Source organism: Copadichromis virginalis, linkage group LG1 (genome assembly GCF_057382275.1).
Source record: "Copadichromis virginalis isolate Kocher_CV1m ecotype Utaka linkage group LG1, C_Virginalis_male_GT1.1, whole genome shotgun sequence".
In the NCBI taxonomy this organism is placed as follows: Eukaryota; Metazoa; Chordata; class Actinopteri; order Cichliformes; family Cichlidae; genus Copadichromis; species Copadichromis virginalis.
Window position 1 is genome coordinate 20,501,952 of NC_140618.1, and position 12,477 is coordinate 20,514,428.

Below are 12,477 nucleotides of genomic sequence, written 5' to 3' on the forward strand. Positions count from 1 at the left end.
TAATTCTAATAATGAAACTTTATTTACTCAATCAGTTGAATAAATAAAAGACATACAGTGTCTATTTTTAAAAGAATTTACATGTTTGTTCAGATTATTGACATGTAAAATAGCACTATACTATATGAGTGCAAACTTATATTATATACACTCTAAATAGACTCAAGGTCACTTCATCAGATACACCTTGCTCATATCAGGTTGACCTTATTTTGTCTTCAGAACTGCCATTATTCGTTGTGGCATAGATTTCACAAAGTGCTGAAAACACTCGTCAGAGATTTTCACGTAATTGCCGCAGATCCATGAATCTCCTGTTCCACCGCATCCCAAAGGTACTCCATTTTATTGAGATCTGGTGACTGTGGAGGCCATATAAGTTGAACTCATTGTCACATTCAAGAAACCAGTTTCAGATGGTTTGAGTTGTGAAATGGTGTGTCAGCCTGCTGGAAGATGCCATCAGAAGATCATACACTGTCATATTAAAGACATGGTCGGAAACAATACTTGGGTGGGCTGTGATGTTTAAATGATGCTCAGTTGGTATTAAAGGTCCAAAGTGTACCAGAAAATCCCCTGCACCATTACACCATCACCACCAAACTGGACCAGAAATGCTACACAGGTTGGATCCACACTTTCATGCTGTTTAGGCCAAATTCTGAATCCTACTGAAATCAAGACTCGTTCTGTTGAATGAATTTCGGTGAACCTGTGCAATTTGAAGTCTCGGTGCTCTTAGCTGACAGGATTGGTATTCTGTGTGGTCTTCTTCTCCTGCTTCAAGGTTCGGTATCCTGCACATTCACAGATGTTCTTTTGCATATCTGGGTTGTAACGGATGGTTATTTGAGTTATTATTGCCTTACTATCAGATCAAAGCCATTTCTCCTCTGACCTGTGACATCAACACGGCATCTTCACCCAGAGAACTGCCACTCACTGGACAGTTTTCTCTTTTTTGGACCATCCCCTGCAAACCCTAGACACATTCCTCTTACTGAGATTTTTAAAAGATATACTTGTTAAGTTTTAACAGTTTTTTGCATATTAGGTTTTGTCTGAGAGGTTTAAACCTATGAATAATTTTCCTAAGCAATAACATTTTCATGCTTCACTACATTGAGCACACAAATTGCTACTGCATGCACTTAATGTAGTAAACCATGTCCTTGAATATTGTTTTTCTTTCTCTATGTCACCTCCTGTGCTCTGTAGTACTTTATAAAGTATACTAAATGGCAGCTGTAGAAGCTTTATAGAAACTTTGCTTTTAATAATTACAACTTTTGCTCAGATTTTTTTTACAGTGTATGACACCTTAAAACTGCAGGAAGGATTTTTAATCAGATGTCAAAAAGATTTAACAGGCACCAGTGTGTTACCTAACAAAACACAAAGGACATGTTTTGATTAGATATTTTAATGACATAAAAATTATAGGTCTTCTACCCGACGATGAAACATCACAGAAGATTTGTGCTGTCAAAGATGTTATTTAATATTTTATATACAGATACATTTCATAAACTTGTAAACTTTGTCCAGCCAATCACATATTAGGACAAAAAACATGTATCCATATGGCTTCATCACTCAATTTCATTTACTGCAACTCAGAAAGTCAGAAAAGATGACTCTTTCAAAGCAGATAGCAATTTCATGCTTAACATTATCTGGCAGAAGGTATTTTTTCAGACGGGTAGCTGTAGAGGGCACTGAGTACTCAGACCACTAGACCAATAAAGATGCCTGCCCTGCATGAGAATTTACAGACTCATGCAGAATTACTAAATGTACAGCCTTTTTTTAACATCATGGAGCTGTTTGACATTGTCTGCTGCACTTTACTGCCTTGATTATTTCCTTGGCGAAGTTGTTACATGAACACTTTGATTGTAGCGCAGCTCCACAGTCACAGTCTGTTTTCATCATCATTTTTTAGCTGGAGTTCTGCTGTTTACTCAGATTCAGTATGCTTGTGTCCTGGCAAACAGCTCAATACAAACAACAGGAACAAATATGTGTAGCTGTATCAGATGGACTGTTTGGACAGCACAGTATAAATGTGGCTTTACACAGTCACTCTTGCAAATCCGGCAATTATGTTTGGAGATAGTGGACAAGTAAGCAGAGACACAGGAAAAGCACCTTTGTAGAGTCAGTGATATCGATCGCATCACGGCTGTACAGACCAGTAAGCCGAGCTGGATTTAACAACTGGACACGTACACAAAGCAGCTTTTGCAAATACATGGAGTGGAGGAGGCAGCCTCGTAACCATATTAATCAAATTGTGTACATATATGCAAAGCGAAGCTTGTAGTTTTGTTGTTTTACCACTGGAAGAAATCAGTCATGTTTTCTTTGCCTTGTGAAAAGTTTCTGAACATTTGGAAAGTCGTTGTTGCAGATTGATGAGAGCTCTTCAAGATCAAGCATCCGTGACGTCGCTCAAGTGTTTTAACCTTATTAAAAGAGAATTAGACTCCATGAAAGGAAAACAACCACTAGCATCTAAATTAAAACAACACCAGAGATAAATGGGAAGACAGAAGCTTGTGAAGGTAGTCAGAAATAGGGGGAACACCACAGCACTGTAGAAATTATACATAGGCTACTCTATCAGCGCTGACTAGTCTTTTTTTCATTACTAAGCTCAGTGAGATAAGAAAGGATCCCTACTTACTGCTGAAGATTAATTGTCCAGAGTAAGCAGAAATTTGATCTACAACTTGTCCCCAGTGAAATGCAGAAGGCAGCAGAGACTGGCATGAAAGCGCCAGCCAAAGTATTTCCGGAGGCTGATAAAAGGCTGCACCAGTGACAGAGCAAATGGGGAAAAATCTACAGTGACTCACTCATATCACATTTTGACCTAAGTAACGTCTTTTCTTTTGTTGCATTTTTGTAGCCTCGGTTGGCTCTAATCACGGATGTTGCACATAAAGAATCTCTTTTAACAGGACTCGGGGACTTTTTGAGGCTCTAGTTCTTGGCTTTTATCAAAAACACCAGCATGCAAAGAACGTCACAGCGGCAATGTTGACATTTTTATTTAGTCATAAATCAAAGTTTCTGATTAAGAAATTTTATTTGTTTATCTTACGGTGACACAGTGAGGGAAAAGACATTAGGAGTCGTTATCTCGGAACAGTGGATGTGTGTAGAAATTTTCATGGCATTTGGATTTGTTGCCTTTTCATATATACTTTACCTTTAAAGAGTTTAGTTTAAACTTTCTCATTGAAACATTTTGATGACCACACAGGTGGCCTAAGTACACAGTGTGCTGATGACAGGCAAGTAGTAATTTCTCAGGAACACAGATTAAAATGCTCTAAAGAGGCCGACCATTATCAGCCTCTGCCAGGTGCACAAAAACAGATTTGCAGAGATTTGCACCTGCTAACAACCCCGGTCACACATTTTCATTCAACCGTTGTTTTTGCCACCTTTCGAAACTCTTCTCAAACCCTAACTAGGACCGTGTCTGTGTGTGTACTTTTGTGAGCCTGGAACAAAGTCTTACACTTCCATTCAAGTTTTTTGTATTATCCAAACTCGGGCTTGTGCAGAGGCACTACATTAATCTATAATTAAAACAGGGACATGGACACTTGTGCTTCTGCAAGGACATTTTGTCCTTTTAAAAAAGTGACGCAGTGAGAACAAGTATGCGGAAACGAGTGCTGATGTGGGATGGTGCAAGCTGCAGTGGCATTAAATCACAACAGATTTTGGTCCCACATGAAGCTTTGACTTTTTCCACATATACACATGGGCAAACCTGTAATGGACTAACAGAAACATTATCAAGCTCTTAATGGACTAAATGTTTCTGTGCATCACCCCACAATCTCCCTCGGTACTTTATGTTCTACATTATATCAACACTCACGCTAGAAACAGAGGGTCAGGTGGCCCAGTTTAATTAAAGACATGCGGTAGGGAATAATTAAGCCAATCTTTACCAGGGCTCTCACAGCTTTTATAACTTAGTTTACATGATCAAAATGAGACTAGAAATGTAAATGACATTAAATTTAAAATGAGAACATTTATTTCTGAAGTTCAGTAAAGTTTGAAATTTCTGCCCTTTTGATAAATTTACCATCTCATATTTCTGTGTTTTAATTAAAATATCTTAACACCACATTATTTTATTTTATTTGTTTATTTATGTTAGGGATTCACATTTCCTACAGCTGGCCTGGTGTCCTTCAAAAAATCGAAAGGAGACAAGCCATACGGTGCATACCGGAAGATGACACTATAGTTTCAGTCAATGATATCATATAATCTGCTGCTGTACATGCCAGTTGCCACATATAACAGTAACACAACCCCATTCACGAGGATGTCGTTCTGGGGAGCGTTTTTTAGTCACTTTACAATCTTTGAATCCACTAAAAGCTCATTGTAACAAAGACCAATAAATAAATAATTTAATGATGTCACTTAGGTTCTTAAAGAGTGCATTTTGGTTTGGATTTACATTGACTATCAGCTGTGAAACTGATCTAGCAAACACATAAGTATCGTATAAACTGGCCAAAAATGACGCAGATTATTTTATTTGATATACTTATCAGGGTTGATATCTCAAGACTTTTATTTTTTTTGTAGATTTACTTAAAAATATAAGTAGAAATTCACTCTATATGCATATCTTAACACCTTTTGTCTTGAAGATATACCAAATTTGTCACAGTATGTGGAAGCACACTGTAGGAATTTGTAAAGAGGACCCAAAATATTTCGGTCACGGCCCGTTAGCGTTGTAAAAAAGGTGGCATGCACACTGTATTATTTGGCTGATGAGGGGAGGTTACGAAAGACTGCAAACGCTTTCGGGATATCAAGGCAAGTGGTGTCGAAAATAATATGACAAGTTTGCACGACAATTACTGTTCACTTGGGGCCTGTGTTTATACAGTTACCACTCACAGAGTCCAAAGTAGAGGAACTTGTAGCAGGTTTTTACCGAGCCTATGGAATTCCTCAGTGTATTGGTGCTGTGGATGGGACCCCTGTGGAAATAAAGCAACCATCCACGAATTCTATGGACTATGTTAACAGGAAGGGGAGGTTTTCTCTGCACATACAAGCCACCTGTGACCATAGTTATTCATTTATTGATGTTGTGGTGAAATGGCCAGGCAGTGTACATGACGCAAATTCCACACTGAACACACATTTGAAGACTGGCAGGATTCCCTCTTCAAAAAAACAAATTGTGGAACATGAGGAGGCAATTCCAGTTTTTCTTATTGGGGATCCAGCATATCCATTGCTTCCTTACCTAATGAAAGAGTACGCCAACGGGGGAAGCACTGCTCAGGAACAGTATTTTGGACTATGCTTATGTCGAGCTCGAATGGTCATTGAATGTGCTTTTGGCAGACTGAAAGCACGGTTTGGAGCATTGCGGAGGCCAATGGACATTAATCTAAATGAACTTCCCCTTGTTATTTATGCTTGTTTTGTGCTCCATAACTACTGTGAGGCCAACAAAGACATGATGGATGAGAATACAGTCACTGAAGTAATTCAGCAGGACAAGGACAACCAGCCAGCCACACAGACTTACCACAGAGCTGACTGCATGACATCAGAAGGGGAGAGAGTCAGGAGAGGTAGTGGTGGCATGTTGAAAGGTAGTGGTGGTGGATGCATGGCTTGTCTTAGCAGTGAAAATCCATCTGCAATTGAACTTGTAAGTCTCTCAAGAGTGACTGATAATTTACTGTAATGTTCAGACGCTCGCCTCTCAGATATCTCCATCATATCCAGAATTCTTTTCTTCATCTGTATGTCCACCTCAGCAACATTCAGCAGCTGTGTCTCAGTTGAAAGTCTTCTTTTAAGTCTGTCCTGTCTGTGGCCCTTGAGTTTTGCCTTGACAAAAGGTAGAATAAAATAATGAAAAACAAATTAACCACAATAGATCAGTGGTGGAACAACAAGATTAATATTTACTTAAGTGCTGTACTTAAATATTTTAAGTTAGGTGTTTTCTTTCCCTCTGCTTTCAACGCCACAACATTTTTGAAGTAGGGATTCAACACCAACATGAAATTAAGCTAAGCTGCGTCTTTACTAGGTCAAACTTGAAATGTGCTAAAGGCATCTATAATTGGGCTACCAAAATATAGTAAGGCATGCCTTGCCTATACTTCCCCCTTATTGCCTTCAGCTTGGTGGTGATGATGGCCCTGGTTATATCCTCCGTGCGATGAGGAAATTCTTGTGACTTTTCACAGGGGTACTGCTCTAAAAAAAAAGAGCGTGAATGTCAGCGTATTTCCCCGTATTTCCAGTGTTAGGTCGAGGAATAATTCCACCTCATGGTCTGTCCACACGTACGACTCAGTCTTACTTCTATTCGCCATCTTTCTGTACTCTTTCCCGCCCTGGCTTCTAGAATTCTGATTGGCCAACATTTCCACACGGTTCGGATTATATCGCCGCCTGTTGCTTTGGCATGTTCATAACAGCGTTTGCCTTCGTTTTTGGCGTTTACATGTGGACGGAGATATTTTTTCAAAACTGCACGTGTGGACGGGATGTTTTTTAAAAACAAAAACGGAAAATCTCCATTTTCAAAAATACCCGGGTACGTGTGGCCATAGCCTTAGATGGCATGGGGAACATGACATGAACAACAGACAACCCGACAAAGAATGAACAGAAACACACAGACTAAATACACACAAGGGTGATTAGGGGGAAGTGGAAACACATGGGGAAACAGCTGACACTAATCTGACATAAGGAGACAAAGGAAGCAAAGCTGACTACACTGACATAGGACACAGACCTTCAAAATAAAACAGGAAACAGAATGCAAAGCAGAAATGACAATACAACTTCACAACATTGACAAGAAGACAAGAAATATGACAGACTAACATAGAAGACCTAAGTGAAACATAATGAAACTAAAGGCAACCAAAATATAATCCAATTACTCAACATAATAAAGGAATAACTTAAGAACTCAACACGTAAACTGAAAACGCTGACTCAGAGACCCAGGATCGTGACAAAATTAAATAAATAGATAGACAATGACCTGAAGCAGCACTGTAATATCTCTGATCAAGAATGAACTTTTAAGCTGCCATATGATGGAAAAATCTGAAGAGTGAGAGGGACAGAAAATAAATTTGAACATCTACTAAGCAAACTATTCCCTGATGAAGACTGTGTGAAACGATTCAGTGTCACTTCTTTACCTTCCGATCCATTTAGCTTCAGCTTTTTTCAGAACTACTGGTACCTCAACCAAGGTCATCACTGTATCCACTCCATGTGCCTTATTGTCTGATATAGCTCTTCACATTTTTTCCTCTATCAGTATTCAGACCACATCATGCTCATATTTCTAATGAACGCTTACTGTGAAGTTTTATCAATGATTTTTTCGACTTATTGTCCGCACCATGTCAAATTAATTCAGTTATTCTTCAAACCATTCTCGCACTTATATCTCTCCTTCCGGAAAAAGACTAATTTCATGCAAGTTTTTTTTTAAAGTGTCCATTAATGATAATATATAGCAGTAATAATTGATTACATCGTCCACAATACGGCGAGGGAATGTGATTAATAGCGACACGTTCATGAAAAAGGGTGACAGATGTGTTTATGCAGTTTTTCAGTGCTGATGGATTGCACCTTTGTCAGCAGTGGTAACTTGGTGGCCATTTAAACAAAATGTCTTGTTTTGAAGCTGTTCTCCTCATATTGCTCAAGGAAATTAAGGGAGAAATGTTAGCACTGCATTACTCTGACAACGAATGTGTTTGGAGAAGACAGACTGCTCTGTCTTATTGACAAAATCAAAACAAATATTACTAGCCTTCTGTTGGGGGAACATTTGTTAGGTTTAGAGAGTGCAGCACTGACGGCTCTTGTCCAGCATTCATCAGATCACAGAGGCAAGCAACTGAATCTAATTGTAAAATATATATGAGTAAATCCATATCAAGTAAATACTATAAGCCCATATTTATCACTATCCGTCATTTTTAACATTACCTAAGGTTCTCCCTGTCAGGCCCACAACAGCATTTGTAAGTATTTGTAACAGTAACAACAAATATTTACTCCTCACCCTGTTATTAGTTTTGCAACATGAATTACATATAAATGATGAAATAACCATCCGTTACAGGGAAGATCTAATATTATTTTATTCAATATATCAACACTACAAGTTGGTTTTTGAATTGTATCCACTGTATGAACAAAAGTCCTGGACCACCTATGAGTTGCATCTACAGGAGTTGCTCAGGCACGGAAACCCATACACGAAGCTGCCAGCACACAGTGTTTGTGCAGATGTTAATGCCAGGGGAGGTTTGGAGCTCTGCATTTATTAAATCTTTAATGCCCTGAGCTCCTCTGTACTCTGTAAGTTTACACAATCTGTCACTGATTGTGGAATATAAAGATTTGACAAAACAGATTAACCTCTTGAAATGGTGGCATTATGTTACAGTATCACACTTGAGCTTCTGTAAACTATTTATGATGCTAAAGACTTGAACTGGACAGCTATAGAAAAGTGAAGGAGTGTACAGATAGATTTTGAACTTTTAATTTTTACAGGTTTTCCTGTTGATAAAGACTGCCACCCTCACTGCCTTTCATACGACATAAAAGAAATTACCTAATAGAAAAACAATCAAATGACTTAAAGTTACTGTTAATTCATGTGTCCACAGTAAACTAGCAAAAATTTTATTTTACACACACACTAATATATCATGTAGTTTTACTGTTCCGGCCCATTTAAGATCGCGTGGAGGCGACTGTTGTTGTGATTTGGCACTATATATGTGCCAAATCACATATAGTGTGATTTGGCACTATATAAACAAAACTGAATTGAACTGAAATATGTGGCCCACAATGTAAAATGAGTTTGACATTCCTGCTTTACAACGGCCCACCTGCAGCGTGCACAGCTAGCTGCTTGATTTTATAAAGCTGTGACAAAGGGAACAAAAACCCCCGAACTCAAAGATTAAGAGGTGTGACCTGATACTTTTGCCCATATAGAGTATATAAGTATCTATGTAAAACTAAACCATACTTTAATTTATGATATATAAACACAACTATACTTTACACCACAAGCCAACCCAAGTTTTCAGCATGAATTGTGATGTTTATGTTAGCTGTTACTCAGAACGAACCTTTTATAATCAATATTATACCACAGCACAGTTTTTTGTGCAAGTCAGTGTATCACTTTGCTTTTTATTTACCGACTTTAATGTTTTCTTTTTCATTATCACTTATTATTTGTGTTTAATTTTTCCCATGATTTTTATTTTGCACTGTTGAGCATTACCTCACTTGTAATACTGCTCTTCTTTTTATTAAACATAATGTTGACATTAGGACAAAAGGTTGATTATATCTACAAAAAAGCTGCCAGGAAAAAAAAGCAGGATCAGTTTTAATCTAAAAAGGTCAAAAGAACAATTAAAAAACCTCCGCCTGTGCTCATAATGTCCATTATAACCAAGAGCAAGCTCTGTTATAATAGACTTTTTACATACTTGGATGGAGGTTTGGTGACCTGAGATAACCTTTCCCTCTTAATTACATTACAGTTATCTGAGGTTTTAGCTTGTAATTATAATTTTAATTTTCAGTGTAGATGAGTATTTTTTCTGCAATTTTCTAAATAGTTTTTTTTATCCAGGTCACATATTGTGACAGACTAATTATTTTATTTGGCATCTTATTATACTGAAGTATATTCACATAATAAAACACCCTAAAGCTGTACTAACCAGCTTAGTAAGTTCTAAACAGCTTATTAGCTCCAAACTAAAAATGATTGCTACAACATGAACCAAGTATGAAGGAGGAAAGCAACCGTTCTCGACCTTTCCTGTGATTTTATGTTGTGCTCATGTCTGTTCATGTGTATAAGACCTCTTATTTTTGGTTTATAAATAAAAGACTCACAAATTCAATTCAGTTCAATTTTTATTTTTTATATAGCGCCAAATGACAACAACAATCAATCACACAACAGTTGTTTTGATGTGTTAATCAGTGATCAGTGATGATCATCAGTTTTTGGATAAAATAAAAAAACGGTATTAACGACGTCTATTTGTGGCTTTAGATTATTTTGTATGATCATCAATCAACTTTAAACTGTCACAAAGGGTACTTATATCTGTATTATTCCAGTAAGATCTAATACTGCACTCTTTCTTGGCCCTTTAATAGCCGCTTGTATCCGCGATCTCGTCCTTTCGGTCACTACCCACAGCTCGTGGCCATAGGTGAAGGTAGGGACGTAGATCGACCGGTAAATTGAGAGCTTCGCATCACTGCGGCCGCAGAACCAATCCATCTGTCGATCTCCGGCTCCCTTCTCCCATCACTCGCGAACAAGACCCCGAGATACTTGAACTCCTCCACTTGAGGCAGGAACTCATCCCCGACCCGGAGTGGGCACTCCACCCTTTTCCGGCTGAGAACCATGGCCTCAGATTTGGAGGTGCTGATCCTCATTCCCGCTGCTTCACACTCGGCTGCGAACCGTTCCTGTGGAGCTGGTGGTCATCACCCGATGAAGCCAACAGAACCACATCATCCGCCAAAAGCAGCCTCGTCTCTAGACGAGATTCTGAGGCCACCAAAGTGAAAACCCTCCGCCACTTGGCTGCGCCTAGAAATCCTGTCCATAAAAATTATGAACAGAATCGGTGACAAAGGGCAGCCCTGGCGGAGCCCATCACCCACCGGGAACGAGTCCGACTTATTGCCGGCAATGCGAACCAAGCTCTTGCAACGGTTGTATAGGGATCGAATGGCCCGTAGCAATGAGCCAGACACCCCATACTCCTGCAGCACCTCCCACAGGACTCCCCGAGGGACATGGTCAAATGCCTTCTCCAAGTCCACACCACAAGCATTTAAGAAATAATCAATAATGCAGAACATCCTCCAGGGTTCATTGTTTAAAGAAAAACTTGTGCTTAATTAATTAATAATACATTTCTTGTATATAAACAGATATCAAAAAGGAACTTCGGTATCTGTTTAGAGACAATCTGCAACAAACATACAGACTTTGAGAATTACTATTTGTAGGTTTGTTCACTTACAAAAAAACTTAAGATTCTAATTTTTATGATAGTTTTATTTTAATAGATGGATGATTAAATGTGGATTTTCCTTCTGGATTTTTGGTTGCTATTCTGTCTTTCTCCATTAAAATTAAACTACCAAAAAAATTAAAGACGGTTAATTTATTTGTAAGTGAGCAAACTTTCAAATTCAGCAGGGGATCAAAGAATTATTTCTCCCACTGTATTTCCAAGTAAACAGCGTCCATGATGATTCATAAAGGTCAGATGATTTCCGTGTCCATTAAAAATGTTCTGTAATTAAGTTCATTGTGTGTTTTTTACTCCTTCCTTATTTTTTTTCAAAAATCATAGTGATGTAAAAGACTTTAGATCAGTGATTGTCTTAATGATCTGATAAATAACCTTGCTACACCATTTAGAATATATGTGGTGGCATATATAAATATATGTGTAACAGCTAGTGTCATAGCAGTCTTTAGTGCTAGGAGTGCATTAAAAGAAGGCTGTCATTAAGCTAATATTTGTTTCTGAGTAGAAAGGAATGCTTGAATCAGTAACAGTACAAGACAATTAGTTACAACAGTAGCTAATCTCATGAGCAGGTATCTAAAAAAATGTTGTAAGTTTTAAGATACCAATTGGAGAGAGAGAAGTAAATTAAGCTATATGTAATGTAACAAGAAGACTACATAAAACTAGAGATCTACATACATATAGAGAGTTATATATTAGGCGAGTGGCTCCAGCAGAACCCACGAACAACATCTGAGATCTCTTCTATAACTAGAAAAGGTTTTGATTTTGCTGGCATCAAGGAACAAAGTAAACAAACTACACACTTTTCTCTTACAGAAGTATATTAATCATACATATGTGTTGTTATCCAAACCTTCTGTTTTATCTTGCTATATTTAAATTGATTCACCTTGATAAACGGGGCTGTGCACAGAGATAAAACAAGGGGAAATTACAGCTTTAGGAACTTTAATGCTGGCTGACTATAAGAGTTGTGGAAAAATGTTCAATACTGAAAACACTTGAAAATAGTTTTTAATTACACCGAAAACATCTTATCGAGGGTGGGTGTAATCTGCCATGAGGAATTGTAATGAAGTAATGTGTTGAAAAAAGCTAAGGCAGTCTTCAGCAGTCCAGTTTCCCCTGGACCTTTGTTGGAAATGAATATACTGTATACTTTAAATTATTAAAATTATTTTAAGTATCCTGGCAATATAAACGAATAATGCGGTCTGCCTCTTGATGATCATCGGTGAGATGAGAAGTCAATCTTCACAGCTGGGTCTGTTTTATGGTCATATTGTTGTCTGTAATGGTACTGACT